This window comes from Trachinotus anak, unplaced genomic scaffold, assembly GCF_046630095.1.
Source record: "Trachinotus anak isolate AG129_WGS33_773 ecotype Australia unplaced genomic scaffold, CSIRO_AGI_Tana_v1 ptg000019l, whole genome shotgun sequence".
NCBI classification, from domain to species: Eukaryota; Metazoa; Chordata; class Actinopteri; order Carangiformes; family Carangidae; genus Trachinotus; species Trachinotus anak.
Window position 1 is genome coordinate 24,806,422 of NW_027273870.1, and position 16,576 is coordinate 24,822,997.

At 41.3% G+C, this 16,576-nt stretch overlaps 1 protein-coding gene across 3 annotated transcripts in view; it reads right to left on the minus strand.

Moving 5' to 3' along the window:
* Positions 1-16,038, minus strand: part of LOC139636817 (protein ELFN1-like) — a 120,644-nt gene extending 104,606 nt beyond the window's left edge. For 2 of the 3 annotated variants that reach the window (XM_071505168.1, XM_071505167.1), the window contains exon 1: positions 5,894-6,246. The gene's annotated coding sequence lies outside the window, so the exon portion shown is untranslated. Of the gene's footprint in view, positions 1-5,893; positions 6,247-15,147 lie in introns of those variants that run through there. The other variant, XM_071505169.1, reaches the window with a different exon arrangement.
* Positions 16,039-16,576: the final 538 nt, after the last annotated feature.

Below are 16,576 nucleotides of genomic sequence, written 5' to 3' on the forward strand. Positions count from 1 at the left end.
AGAGTAAAACCATTTTAGGATTCAAACGGTCCCTCAAATATGAAAGTTATCTGTTAGCTAACAGAGAGAATCATCTTCGCCCCTCTCCTCTATCATCGTCTCTGCTGGAGCTGCTCTCACTGTATTTCAAGCAAGTGGAAAGGGGATACAAATGACGCCCAAACCCTAGAGAAATTTGTCACCAAAGAAGAAAGAAAACAGAGAGATGCCTGAAAGATGAAAGAGGAGAGACCAATCAAAAAACAATCTCCCTGGGGGTCTGAACGACAGGTCTTTGTTGGGAAATGGAGGGAGAGCCGATGTGCTGCTCAGTCAGGGGAGGTAATACCATTTCAATAGTCCAGTCTCTAGTAGTTAATGGGACAGCCAGAGAGATTTCTCCTCTTAGCCCTGAAGAGCACCTCAGAACAGAACATGAGAGGGTTTTTCAAGTCTCTGCCAGGCCACATTGTCTCCAAACTACCTCTGCCACAGAGACAGTGCTGTCTGCAGAACAGAGGGCAGAGGTAATGAAAGAGAATAGAGACGAGCAGGCTGGGAAGAAAACATCTATTGAACGCTTTCTCCATTTTTCCCCCACTCTTTGTTATTTTTTTCCCCCTCTGCCTTTTCATTTCACCCTGTGGCATCCCTATCCCTCTCTCCATCTCTCTTTCTGTCTCTACCACCTCTCGCCCTCTTCGCCTTCCCTCTTCCCCTTGCTCTTTCTTCCTCTCCGTCTCGCTCTCTCAGCATACACACCACGATCGCTCCTTGATTTCCAGAGAGAGGCTGGTATAGCAGCAGCCGGCATACAAACTAGCTGACTCAATACATACACACACACACACACACACACACACACACACACACACACACACACACACACACACACGCACACACAGGCTGCATGAATAGGGTGTGTGCATTGTGGCAGTTTAGAAAGATGGAGGCATAGATGGCAAGAGATGAGAGGGAAAAGAGAGAGGAGGGGGGAAAGGTGTATGAGGATGGGATATAAAGAGAAAAAGAGAAGGTGTGAGACCTTTGCTGGAGAGTTTAGGTTGGGATTAGCTCTAGTTCTGGCATGCTGGCATCAGCAAGACACGCGTCAGCATACATTAAGGAGCTCATTCATCATTCACGCTGTGAACATGAGGTATGAGGTCACCGTTAGGTTGTCTCCTCGTCTCAAAATGTAACGCTTTGGTTAATGACACCAGCTCTAAGAAATTCTTAAACTACAGCTTGAGACCCGAAACGTCTCTAGTTTTTAGGATTCCCTGGTGAAAAGAGGCCGATCAAAATTTCATGAGCCTGGAGCCTAGAAAGTTTAGGCACCATGTCAACGCAGAGAATAAGGTAGGATTCAGGGTTATGAGAGCATGGATCTGCAGCCACAAATTAGCCACATTTACAAACTATCTTAAAGGCTCAGTTCACCTAAATATAAAACAAATGTATTTCCTCACTTACTTCTTATGGTATTTTTGCAGACAGTTTGGATTTTATTATTTACCCAGGCTTTGAGATCCATGTTTAGGATTTCTGCCACCATTGTAATATGATGAATGGGACCTCTTTGAACAATCCTCAGTGGAACTAGTTTCTTCTGACAGGCAGACTGTGAAAAGAGATGTTACTGTTGAATTTTCAAATGTGATTTCTCAATGCCGTGCACACCATAAACTATATTTCATTCACCCATGTTGTATTGTACATCAGAAACTGTGTGCTCTCTTTTCTGCCTGCTGATGTTTTTCAGGTATTTTAGAATTTTAAAGTGTTGGTGTCGTTTCAGACAGCTCCAGGGTTGTTTTAAGGTGCCATTTAGGTCGTTTCTAGGATAAAGTTGTTATTTTGTTTTTTTTAATCTCATTGTATTAGAAATTTTATTCATGATTTACTGTGTAATTCTGACATATTTGATTTCACCTGTCCTAGGTTGTTTGTCTGTAACTCATTGTTAGCGCTGCCCGTCTTTGCCAGGACAGTCTTGAAAAAGAGGTTTTTAACCTCAGCAAGGCTTTCCTGCTAAAGTAAAGGTTGAATTATTTTTTAAAAAATCAATTAGGTCAGAGACAGGTATCTCAAAACCACAGAAAATGAGACCAAAGCGGTCTGCACTATGAAAATGTTTTTACAAATTCAGGTGAACTGACCCTTTTAAACCGTGTACAGACATTCACATTATATAGATATATGTTTGAGAATAACAGAAAGACCAGAGTAAAGAGTAAAGGATAGTAAACCACACCCCCTACCACTCTTGCTTTGCTATTTGCATACTGTGAGTACGTGAGTGTGTGTGTGCACGTGTGTTTGTGTGAGTTGCAACTTGTAACAATAACTTCCTAATTACAGTTCCCCAGTGCTAGTGCAATCTTCCTGAAATGCTAACTAGCCTCCTACAGGGAATATTGTACATTATTAATCCAAGTGCTATCTTGAGTGTGTGCATCCCGTGCTGTCTGCAGCGTGCATGTGTGCACGTCCACATGTTTCTGCTTTTGTGCATGCACTTGTCTGTTTGCGTGTCTCTCCACATCCCTCTCGCCCTCTACTACAGATGCTGCCGTCATATGTGTGTATGTGCTGCCATGTATATTGATGCCACAGTGCAGAGTGTCATGTTTGCAGCATGTGGGTGTATTTGTGTATGAAAATGTCACACAGGATTATTGTGTGTATGTGTTGGGCTACTTTTCTTGTGACAAGTAGCCCAATCTAAGATTTGTTTACAACTTATTTGTATTCTAATTGTATTTCAACAGCAAAACAGAGAATGAATAAATGCAACAGTAGACAATTTCTCAACAATAGCACAGTAAAAAATATCCTCACATTCAGACCCAGTCAGCAGGGAGGTGTCATGTTAACTATGCATGCAGATTTGCTTCCACACCATGGGGTATTCCCTCTCAACAAAGATCAACATTATGACAAGTCATACTGCCGGCGCTCTGTGCACCAACATGCTTAATATGGGGAGCTAGATTCTGTTGAAATATGGATGGCTGTGACAAATAACAACTGATGAGAGTTGATTCTGAAATTTAGCTTGGGATTTCAACAGAGACGTGCTCCGTGTTGCTCCCTCACAGAGCCAGCTAAAGGGGCGAAAAGTGCAGTAAATGGATGGGAGAGCGAGGAGGGATCTCCCATTACACAGCAGTGTTTCTTTAGTATTCCTGGAGAACTTGCCCCACAGTGATGCCTCTAGGTACTGAGATTGTAGCATGGATGGATAGCTCACTCCTGTGTCTACAGTAGATTATACAGAGAGGAAAGAAAAGATCCTCTTACAGCTGAAGGTGAAGGTTCAGAGCAACAACTTGGTGCAATGACAGGACGCCACAGACATTAAACCCATCACAGTTCGTTCATTTTGTACTTGCAGACATTCTGGCAGTTCCTCTTTACAGCTGAGGAAAGTTGTCACTTTTCATTACAGCTGATTTTTAATGTTGCCTGCACCTGCTTTATTACAGATGTAACCATTAGAGTCCAACCGTTTTTGACATTTCTGCTGCTGCAGCACAAAAAGCTTTCACTGTGCAGCTGCTTGTACAGAGAGCTTGTTTGGTTTTGTTGAGTGGAGTTTTTAGCTCCCGAGAATCAAACGGAGCAGTTTGGTAACCACGGGTGTAAGGACTCTTTTGTTCCAGCCCGATCTGAAGTGTACTGCTCTTACAACTCTGGAGACTGGAGAAGTGTGCTGCAGCAAGCACTGCAGTACTAATGCAGGATGAAAGCAAGATGAGCGACCTCTAAGATAGTTATCAATGAATTCCCTGGACAACTAAAGTCTTCACAGTGACTGGGGATCTCTGGCCTCGAAAAAAATCCAGTGAACCATTTCTCATGCTCAAACACATTATGCCCTAAAATGAGTCATTGAAGCTGCTCTGTTTTACTGGTGCTACCTCATGTCTATTCATGGTGGTAGGAGAGGGACCCTTTTCCTCCTCCCTCTCTCTCTCTCTTTCTATCAATCTGTCTGTCCTCCTCTTCCTTTTCTCTCTCCCTCTGTGGCACTCAGCCAACAATTGGAGTCAGTCAGTGGAAAAACTCTGTTAGTAGTCCATGCCCTATGGGACAAAGTGGCAACAACATCCGTTACAACAGATAGTGGGGCAGTAGGCAGGAGGCACAGGACACAGCAGCCAAAATTTAACTGGTTGAGCGACTTTGTGTCACACACATGCACTCACTGGGCTACTGTGTTTTAACTGCGCATCAAGACTGTTTTAACAGGCCTGCACATTGGCCACACGGCCACATTTTAACTGGGTAACACTTTTGCATTTTTGCCAAAGTGGTGTTTGTGCTGCCTTAGAGTGTGACAAACATTACAGATGGGTGGGAAACCAACACTAGGTTTCTTGGTAAAGTCCTAAGCCAACACCACATGCTTCTAACCATTGATTCTACAACTCTCTGGAACAGGGATGAACACCATTCTTCCAAAAGACATCCACTCATTTGGTGTTTTGATGGTGGTGGTGGAAAGCACTGTCTCACACATCGGTCCAAAATCTCCCATAGTGTTCAACTGAGTTGAAATCTGGTGACTACTAAGGCCATAATTTTAAGGCTCATTAAACCATCTAGTGACTCCTCTGCCCTATATGGAAGCATGTACATTCATTATCTCTCTTCCCTCATTTAATGAGGTTTTTCCTTTAAAGGGACACGCCACCAGGTTCTCAGAAGAAGTTCACTTTACCCAACATGAGGTGCACTACTACAGAGGCTGTGCATTGGTGTTGGGTGGGTGGGGGTGGGGTTGTTTTCTGTGAACTTTCCAAAGTTTGAAAAAATAACCCTGATGATGTTTAATGAAAGAGGCTTTTAAGTTCCATCATGGGAGCCATAGAAAGCCGCGTTGGGGGTTTCGGCTGCTCACATTTTGAACATTAGCAAATCACTGAAGTACCCCCTCTAATTTGTCACCTGCCTGCACATGGCCACCTCTTGCATGCACAAGCACTTGTGGTTGAATGTGTCTGCACTGTGTGAGACTGACATGGTAAAAAAAAAACAGAAAAAAAAAAACTGAGATATGCTAAAACCTGTGCATGGATCCACTGAAAACTCTGAAGAAACCATCAACATCTTTCTCTTGACAGCTTAGAATATGAAGTAATGTAGATTTTAGGCCTGATGTGTTAAAGTTTTACCTTCCACAGACTCCTCAGATCTAAAAATAAGAAACATGCTGACAAGAACATACGGATGAAACTACCATTTCAAAGACATCTCAGAGAAAAACAAGAGTTCACCGGGTTGGATTTTTTTTTCCCCCCACTGCCCGCTAACCCGAGTGTGCAGAGCCGCTGTCCAGGGTGCTGAACACCCAGCCCGCTGGACCGCGGTGCGGGTATGTGGCTGAGCCCTGCTGGTCCCTCACTCTGGAGCTGCAGCCCGTCCCGGGACGAAAACTCAATTAATACTCAGTGACCACCCTAAATGTTGCCAACATGTGACACGTTACAGACACATCTTGAAATGCTGGACAGGCTCGGAGCTGCTCTGCTGTAGGTCGCACACACAGGCGCACGGTACGATCCTGTAAATCCGGACGCGTGCATCTGCGGCCGCATTATCAATGGACACACAGTGACGGGAGATAAGACAAGCGAGGCTGCCTGAGAATAGCCAACCAGCAAATAATTCCCCTCATTCATCACGGCTGTGCACACACACACACACACACACACACACACACGGATGGGTTCAGTGTCTTTGATTTCAGAACCGCAGGAATGTCAGAGCTGTTGGCGTATTTCAAAGTTGCCTACGCAATGCGAGTCCAGCCATCGCACGGCGGGCACATGAAATGAAGCCAGAAGCTCTGTGCGCAGCCACCGCCGCCGCCGCCACACATGTCCGCTTCCCGTTCTCACTTTACCTGCTCCAGATGCCAACGTGGAGGACGCCGCCGCTTCGCCTCAGCAGAACGGTCCGCTTGTTGCCCCTGGCAGTATATATATATATATATATATATATATATATATATGTGTGTGTGTGTGTGTGTGTTGATATGTTGTTGTTGGTTTTTTTTTGTTTGTTCTTTCTCTGTCACTGATTTGCTCCCAGCTCGCTCCTGTCTCCTCTGCGGTCTCTGTGGAGAGCAGTGACCGGGAAGGGGCTCGGTGGTCACAGCAGCAGCAGCAGCAGCCAGATGGAGATTCACCCGCGTCAAGATGCAAAACGGCGCCTGATGTGATGCGCTGCCTCCTCGCCTCTGTCTCCCCAGCTCTCTGTCTCTCTCCTCTCAGTTTCTGCCTCTCACACTGCGTCAGGCTCCACTCCCCCCCTCCTCTCTCGCCCTCTCTCTCTCTCTCTAGTTGACTGTCTTTGACTCTCTCTCTCCCTCTCCCTCTCTCTCGCTCAAACATACAGTGGAACAGACGGTGATTAATTCGCTGGAATTCAGTTTCTCTCTCCCTCTCTTTCTATATGTGCCTCAATCAACCTCAATCCGTCGCCTCTCTCATCTGAACTGAGGCGACCGCCATCCAGCTGTTCGGGTGGAGGAGAGAGGGGTTGCATTGCACTTCAAGCGCCGCAGACAGTCATTTAGATTAGATCCTTTCCCATTTGGAGAGCCAGATAGCCTGATAAGTACTGTACTATCAACCCCAAACTGGGGAACTTCTTGACGAAATTGTATGAAATTCATCCCACTGGAGTTCTTTAGGAGAATGAAACACCCGTAGCCTGCAGCACAGCATTAGAGAAACACTGTAATTGTTTGCCAGGGAGTGATGGGAACCACACTTCTAGGTATTTCTCTGCACTCCATGTGCTGATGGATGCATCAGGTCTCTGGCTCCAGGAGGCAAAGCTACAGTAGCTTATCAGAATGAACTGTCCAATGTTATTTGAGTTTGGCTGTTTGCCTAAATGCACTATGGGGCAACCTGATGTCCTGCCAGCAGACATGGTCAGATTAACTGCCTCTTTAGCAAAGGCACAGACAGGCACACATGCGCGCACACACACACACACACAGGGGTGAAGGATGATAAATTTAAAAAAAAAAACTTTAAAGAGAAATGAATGCATGGACACACAAACCGCACATTAGTATAGTACAGTATTGTATGCATATGTACTGTAGTTAAAAAGAAAAAAAAAAAAAACATGCTTGAACTTTAACTCCCCTTTTGTCAGAAATTGCATAAATCCACAGTTGTATGTTCTCGGGATTACATCATATGTTGTATTAGTGGATATAGAGCCTATATATAAACCCAGTAATCTGCTGCTATATGGCTGTAGGTGATGGCTGACATTGGAGTGAACCATACCCTAGTGACCCTCATAATGCAGGGCTGAGTAATTAGGAATCATGGGGATAAGAGGCAGATGAGGTAAGAGAGGGACAAAAGGAAGAAACATAACAGAGACAAGGTATATTCACAGAAATCCCTCCTCCTGCCTGCCTCTGTGTCTGTCATCAAAGAACAGAGTACAATAGAAAAGAATAGAATTAGACACACCAGGCTGAAGTCTCCATGAATTATAGCGCATAATTTGCATCTGCTCCAGGGGTGCTGTTAGCGGCTGACCTTTGACCTGGCATCTGACCTGTTGGATAATTTCTCCACAGGGGATGAATATATAATGAATCATCATATTATTATCGATAGAATTAAAAGGTCAGTCAGATGACGGCCCATTTCTAATTTGAGGTAGTGTCGTTGTGCTATTACTGATGGTAGTGGGTCGCAATAGCCCACATTTTTGTTCATTTTATTTATTGATTTTGACTAAATATGTCTAATAGGTGGCTATTTTAAAAAATCGCTCGGACAAACCCGCTAAAAATATCACCTGACTTATCCCGCCAGCTCTACACAGTCTCTTTCAGTGTATTGTTTATTTCTGTTTTCAGAAAGAAAACTCTAAAAACACACACTGCACACTACCCGCTAAGCACCAAACAGCCGACAAACACAGTTAGCAACTAGCTGGTGGAGCATTTAACAGCTGAAGAGGGAGGCATTTCTCTCAGTATGGTGGAGAACAAAAACAGAGCAAAAAGGAGAGGGAATATTGGACTTACTTTCCTCAGGTGGCCAGAAACACAGCATCAAATAAATGACAACGTTGCTCTGTTTTTGCTTGACATGTAAACTGTTCACCATATTACCTTTAAAGGTTAATGATGTGTTAATGTTGTGCAAACATTTTGTTAACACCTTTTCAATTAATGTCGATTTAAATTTAACTAAATTTGACCAAAAAATTAATACATAATTGAAAGTCTAAGCATTTCTCTTCCAAAATGTAAAAGGCTTTGAAACATAATTTATAGGAAAGCATTGACATATAATCACCTTTTAAGTTCATATGACAACTTGTTAGGAAACAGTCGCTTTTATTTGAACAACCTTTAAACTTTTATTTGAAGCAACAAAGCTTTTATCCGAGTCGTGTTTCTGTCCACCTGGCAAACAAAAGTCCAATATTTGATCTTCTTTTAGCTCTGTTTTTGGTCTCTACCAACTCCTGACAAAAATATCTGGCTGTGTGGTGCTGGGCAGGTGAGCTTTTAGAGCTTTTGTCTGAGAACTGTGGCCAAATACAAGAAAATGAGAGCACTGAGAGTGATTTAAAACATACAGTTGTGGTTCAGGAGGCTAAACAATGAGATGTGACTTTAAGCTCTGCAAATTAAGGTGATATGAACAACCGCCTTTATAGTGCCATGTTGTTTTCACATTCTCATTTGGTACAGTGCAGTGAGTTATAGGCACTTTAATTAATTAAATAAAATATGAAATATCCAAGAAAGTTAAACAATGTGGAGGCCATCTTCATATTTTCTGGTCAAAATCAGGTATTGACTGAACTGACTACAGCTCTTAGAGGCGTCTTCATGTAATGAAAAGAGGTGACAAACAGAACTATTTAAAATACATGAAAAGTATTATATCCTCTTGGTTACTATTGCACAAAATAATTGTGATATAGTGTTTCCCAATGGTTTATTTGAGATCAAGGTGTGTTAATGAGAGGTGTAATGATTCATTCATTGCATCAATGCATTGATTATACATTATCCCAACTCAATATGTACACCTGCTCACAGACATAATCAATGCAGCTCTTTTTTCACCAACAGTCAATATGAATACTCCACTTAAAAATCAAATGGACTCAAAACGAATGTGTCCCCTATGCAAACTGGAAATCTCTAACTTGAACTACACAACTACAACCAGTACTGCTGCTGACAGCAAAATATGTGGTCAACACTGTACATGTGATATCAATACAGTAAAAAAAAATAAAAAAATAAAAACATTATGCATGAACATGTAGGATTTTTCTCTCCATTTATTCACACTTACTTTCTTAACATTATATATTTTTCACAAAATAAAATAACATTTATTTGACCACCTATTATCACATGTGTAGGTCAATACTCAGATCACCTGATAACAACTGATTTTTCACCACGGCGAGTGACCAAGCACCATCCACCTAGGAAGACTATGATATGGAGTTAAAAGCTCCAGAAAACATGAATCACCAATTATGAACTCCTGCTTGAATGGATATAACAGAAGTCTGCTATCCACTTTTTTTTTTTTTTAACCTTACAGGACAATAGTCTCACATAATTTTACTTATTTAGCTATGTGATAATATACAGCTAGAAGAAAAAAGTAAGAAAAAAAAAAAATCCCTCTTGAATGAAATAGTTAAGACACATGATCAAACATATTCACCGTTAAACCAATGATTCGCACCCCAGGTGTGCATGTAACAGTTTGTCGTCACACCTTTCTCATCACACCTTCTATCATTCAGGGGATTTTTTTTTTTTTTTACAAAGCGATTCAAACAGCATCTGAAAAATAAGGAGGAAGTTGTGACCTCAGCTGTGAGTCATACGTGTTGACAGGACTATAACATATGTCAAAAGTAAGAGCTAAGCCCTATAACTCAAAATGTGTCATCCATTGTGGTTCACTGTGGCTGTAAATGGTGTCTCTTATTGTTGAGCGCCGCTGCAAAGTGTCAATTCTAGAGAGGAGCTTTTTTTGATGCTCGACAACGGACACGACAAATCTAATGGTTACTGTTGAGGTTTCAGATTGCTCTTCTCTAGCTACACTGGATTCATGTTGATGTGCTCATGTCACATGACATCAAGATATTTTCCTACCTTTGGCCAGTTTTCTGAAAAAATAACACACAGACAAATGAATCCAGCCAAACATGGTGGATCAACAAGATGTTGCTAATATCTTTGGATGTCTCCTCTTCTCTACAGTCAGAGGTCATTTTTACAGAATGACGGCCAAACTGAAGAGTACGAGTCCTTCATGGGCTAAACCATCATTTCAACAGACTGTGATTTGATTCATTGTGAGTGGAAAGTTCTGAATTACAACATTAAAGAGTAAGTAGCCCACAAAAACATCCACACACCCACACAGAGGTCAGATACAGTATGTGTATATATTTGTAGCTTATTGTAAGTGAAGTTCACTATATACTTTTGTACGTACTATTATATATATGGATATACAGTATATATAATATCTTTGTCTCATATATTATGAATTTATACCGACATGAATGCAACATGGTTGGAAAATTATGTTACTGAATGTATTTTGAACCACAGAACATATATTTTCACAGTGCCACTGGGCTGCACAGTAACATTTATGAACACGCTTACATAATGAAAGCAGTTATGCAAGTATATCTTATTTCTAGACAACACTTCACTTCAACCCAGATATTAAGTATTTATTTGCAGTATATGTACAGTCAATAAATGACAATCTAAAATAAGCTTTAATAAAGTAGTAGGAAGATATAAAGGACATTTTTAAGGGTTTGTGATACATTTGTCAATAGTTATAACTACTGTGAGGCATTAATAACTGATTTCTGGACAGATAATGTGACTGGCAATGTAACATAGTTATGAAATATGTCTTCATATTTAAAAAGAAAATATACGAAACATGACGTATTTGTTGATTCTAAGTATTTATGAAGTATTTATCTACAGTAAATACTTCTACACTCTCTATGACAACTGAGCAAACTCCATCCACTAATAAAGACCATGAATGTGGCTGAAAGCTCTGGGAAAAATCTAGAGTTAAGGCTTTATTATCAAACAAACAACAACAATCAAACCTAAGTTCAAGGACGAAACCTTCACGCTCGACATGTCTAGTTAGGTTTGTGAAACATTATGTTAACAAGAATATACAGCATGTTCTTATTATTATATATAAAAGAGAATGGTAATATACAACAATTGTCCCTCAACTATGAAAATATACTAAAATAAAAAACACTGATAGTATGATCACTTACACTCAAGATTCCATATATGCTGTCTGTAGGCACATATTTCATATTTCCTGTCTGTGTAGGTAAGATACAGACAAACACATGCACACCATAACAACCCTGTAGCCAGTACTGTCATGCCAACAGACACTGACAGGGAAACAGACTGATGAGCCAGCAGACAGACAGACAGACAGTCAGAAATGCAGGTGGAGGGTTTGAGATGATGCAGAACACCAGATTTGTAAATACAAGCTACGGTGCTCAACACCATCGTGTTAGAACAATCTTATCGTACTAATAATACTCAGACAAACCAGTTTTACACTGCAACACAAGAACAGTGATGTTTCTTCACTTCCGTGTTTTTCACATGGATCATCAGCTGAGAAAAATACTTTTTTTTGTTTTTCTTGGGACATGCTGCTTTAACCTCCGCCTATTAGCATAATATCCTGTAAGTAGCCATCAAGTGCATATCTAAGACCCCTGTAACATGATTCTCATCCTCAGCTGGAAACAGTTCAAAGTCAGCTGGAGATGGAGTTATCCACCAACTCATGGAAATAATGTTAACTTAATCAGCTATGTAATTATAGCTGATTAAATATTCTAAAGAAACTTGCCATTTTTGCCAAAATTGACAGTTGGCAGATAAAAACTAGCCCGCTTTTGTCTACCCTGTCTGAAATGGAGGACCTGTCGTTTTGAAAAGTACTAATAATGTGGTAAATCTGCCCAGTTGCTATTGTAAACGGCACATGTGCTGTGTCAGAGCAGAAAGTTTGACAGGCGTAGCTTAGAATGGCTCTTCCAAAGATCACATCTTATTTATATACACACCACAGTCATTACAGATTACATCTGAAATCTTAATGTAATTCATTTGCTTCATGATACAATATTATCCTAAAAAAATGTAGAACTTAGTTGGGAACCTGGTCTGATTCTATTAGAGCAGAGGTGATTATATCTCAAAACAGTTGATACAGTATGAAAATGTAAATGGAATCCTGATATATGTGACTGAAATGAATGTGTGTGTGTATGTGTGCATGTGTGAGCAGTGTGCGTGTGTGTGTGTGTGTGTGTGTGTGTGTAAATGTGTGTCAATGTGTGTCTGGGTCTGCAGCCCCAGAGGACCAAAGTCTCCTTTGATAGGGAGTGAAAGGCCAGCAGTGGCAGCGAAGACTAGCCAAAGCGTGAGAAAACATGAAAGCAGCATCTGTAATTATGCTTAACCCTCATCCCTTGAGGAGAGATTTGATGATGAAACATCACTCATCACTCTGGCTTTACAAGGCTAATACAACACCAGCACCTACCTCCACCTTTTGTAAGGCCAAAAAGATTTTTTTTTTTTTTAAAGTAAATGCATACAGATGTGTATATATGCTCTTGATGGATTCATTAGAAAGAAGGAGACGCAGGATAGAGGAAGAGAAAAACGCTTGAAATCTTGAAAGCAGCAACTGTAATCTGTCTTACTCTGTAATTATCCCCAACCCTTCAGGGTGGGTTTGGACATGCAGCATCTCACCACCTCTATCATGCTGCTCACGCACACACATACACACACGTGACTGCACGCACACATTGAGACGTACATGCACTCATTTATCTCAATACAGTAATAACACTAATGATATCCCATGGGTACCTACAAAGTATAAAAGGAGGGACTGAAGAAGGAGAGTGGGAGAGGGAAAGAGTGGGAGAGTAAGAGTCTTTGTGAACAGTATGCTCTCATCTCTGTTGGCAGGAACGCCATTTGTGAGTCTGTATGATGTTTAAATAGAGACAGCAACTGACGCGTGCGCACACTCACACTGAGAAACGCTCACACATGTACACACTGACGAGTGTGCGCGCCGACTAGAAGACAGAGACTGGGGGAATGGAGAAGAAAAGAGGATTTAAGCGACACTGGCAGGCTCTCACACTGTTTTTAGGTCAATGACAAGAAGCCTATTCAACAGACAGACACATGCAGACACACAAGTAAAAAGTACACAAACACTTGCAGTGGCGTGCACACGAGAGCAGCTCAAACACACACATCCACGCACGCACGCACAAGCTGTGCATACGCGCAAAATATACTTAGCTGCATTTACTGTCAACCCTCAAGAATCTCTGTAACAGTACTAGAAAGGCTCGACAGATATCACACTCTCCTCAGCTGTTATTTTTCTTCATTGTCCCCTCATCCATGTCTCTCTCTCTCTCTCACTCTCTCTCTCTCTCTCTCAAATGTGCACAGGAGTTTGTTGAAGCTGAAATCTGCATGGACCAGCTCCATTTCCTGTCCTGTTTGGACACTGTGTGCTCCTGACCCATCATCTTGGCCAGGGTTCAAAGGGACAGTGTGTTTGTTTGTGTGTGTGTTTGTGTGTGTGTGTGTGTGTGTGTGTGTGTGTGTGTGTGTGTGTGTGTGTGTGTGTGTGTGTGTGTGTGTGTGTGTGAAGTGGGGGGATATGGGAGCAGGCATACAGATCAAAGGGGGTTGAAAACAGTCTGTCATCCCACTAGGAAGCATCAACTCTCATAAATATTCACCAGAGGATGTGTGCGCGTGCGTAGCTGTTTGTATGCATGTTTATGTGCGTGTGCATGTGTGTTCGAACGAAGCCCACTCGTCTTGTAGTGTAGCCCACATTATTTGCTACTAATCGAGTAACTTCCTCAGTTAAAGGACCAGTTTGACATTTCGGAAATGAGAGGACTGATACTACTGCTGATATGGTAAATATCTGCAGCCAGCAGTCTCGATGCTAAGCTTGCTAGCCTTAGCTAACTGGACTATTTCTTGGCAGTTGGCAGGCTACCACCAGAGACACTCCAGGAAGCTGCTGCTCACTGCCAAGAAATAGTTCAGCACATAGCCCTCACTAAACTGCAAACTGACATTTTTACACTTCAGTTTTTGTGCGGATTAAACAAACAAGATATAAGGTGTTAATTGGTGAGTTTCGGAGGTGGGGGTAGGTGGATGTTGTTACTATTGCACCGTATCAGGCTATTGTTTTCCCCTTGTTTCCAGTCTTTAACCCATTCAGAACACAATTATGTTCAAAACAAAAAAAATATCAACGGACTGCTGGCTCCAGCTACATATTTACCATACAGATTATTGATCTCTTTATCTAACTCTCAGCAACATCCATTGAGCTTATTTTTCAAATATCAAACAATCCCTTTAAAATGAACACAGTAACATGCACTTTAAACCTGCATTAACCACAAAACACTGACATATTTGCAGATTTCACAGTGATGGCAAATGGGGAATTTGTTATCAGCTAGTACATATCCAGCAAACACACAGCAACATTGTCATTCGCTTGCGGTCATGAATGTGTCCATCTAATGACTGTGTCCAATTTTTTTGGTCTCTACCAACTCCTGAGGGAAATATCAGGCTGTTTAGCTGCTAAATGCTCCACTATGTTCACCAGCTAGTAACTAAAGTTTGTCAAGTCTGTATATAAATGCTCAGCACCCTTACATCTGGTCAGGGGCATATGCATATAGTTGTAGCACTGAGTTTTCCATATTTTTAAAAAGTTGAGTACTATTCTGTCACAAATTCAAATAATAAACCGGATTCATGCAAACCAAATAAATATGCAAATGATAAGCTGACAGAAGCACAGTATATTGTATTGAAATATTAAGAAAAATGGCCAAAAACTAAACCAAGTTTGCTAAACCCTTGGCTCAGTTCAGAAACAGCAGAAACTGTTAGGATGGTAAATTAAAGGCCAAACTGTGTCAAAGGTCTATGAGAAGCCAAGACAGAGTCCAATAAAGCAAAAGACTTACTGTAGATGGTTCCTTTGGGCAAATGAAAATATCCAATAAAACAAAGAGAAAAAGTTGAGGGTTAAATCCAAGTAGAAAAAGGTGAAGATTTAGAAAAAGAAATCAATCACAGCTACTCCAGGGATCAGCACTCTGTCTAGCAGCACATGGTTGCCCAAGCAGGAAATCCAGCAGGTTCTGCATACAAACTGACACTCACAGTCTTCCTACTGCTCTTCCCCTTAGTTGCAACTGTACAGGTTCACTCTCAGAGAGCAGGTACAGTATGAAGAAACTAGATGAGATCTTAAATACGTCCTTCTTTTTTTGAGATCTCTCTTCCTTTCTGTTCCCCTCCACTCTGGTTTGTTTGGTATGTTTTTGCCCCGCCCACAATCACAGGTGTCACTCATTTATCTCCTTGAAGCTTAAAGGGCTAATCTGGATTTTGTTTTCTCTGATTCTTCACACTCTTCCCCTCCTTGACACGAGCACACTTTGTGATGTGTTGTGCTCTTTTTGACAATTAAACTGATAAATTTAAAAACTCCTCAAGGACATTTCTAACATCAGGGTTTGAGTTTGTAGAAATGCTCTGCATTTTCTAGGTACCTTCAAGAACAGCTTTGCATAATATTTCTGGGGGCATTTTATGCATCAGACACAAGAGGAAAGGGAGATGGGGCACCAGCTGCAACAAAGTAAACAACAAACTAACTAATGCCTTGCAAAACATATTTTCTTGGTCCTGAAACTACAGTAACATTATTATAATTCTGCAGTTGTCTGAGGAACATCTGCATAAGCTTTGGGCTATTTTAATTGTAAACAACATCATAAGCAGGTCCATCTGGAGGCAAATCTTTCCAAATCTATGTCCACTGGACTGTCCGTCCTCCTGCCAATTTTTAAACCCCCAGGTGTTTAACTGGCACTTTCTTGAACAGCAGAGTTTGAGGCATACCTGAAACTAGATGATATTTAATTTCAATTTACAATGATTTTCATGCCAGAAGAGACCATACACTGAAAAGTTCCAAACCTGTCTTGCCTGTGATCCGTTGAAATAACGCACTGCATATCTATGAACTGAATTAATTAAAGATTGATTTTCCCCAGACTGTTTTACTTGACTATATTTTAGGGCTCCTGGTGATCACTTTATGATCCTTCCAGTTCATCTCAGTACCGTTTGTGTGGGTCATGACCCTCAGCTTGGGAAATAATTCTCTAGAGGTTCTAAGTCCATGGCAGCAGAACCTGCAGTTTCTAGATGAAAAATGTTTCCTATCCAGCTGCCTTAGACTTAGTAATAGTGATATCCAACCTGGATTACTGAGCATCATCATAGATATGTAGTTAGGGCTACCTTTTAAAATGCAGTTGCCTCCTTCGATCATATCAGTCTGTGGATTTTTAGCTTTGATGTGCTGTGGGGTCACAGTCTGTA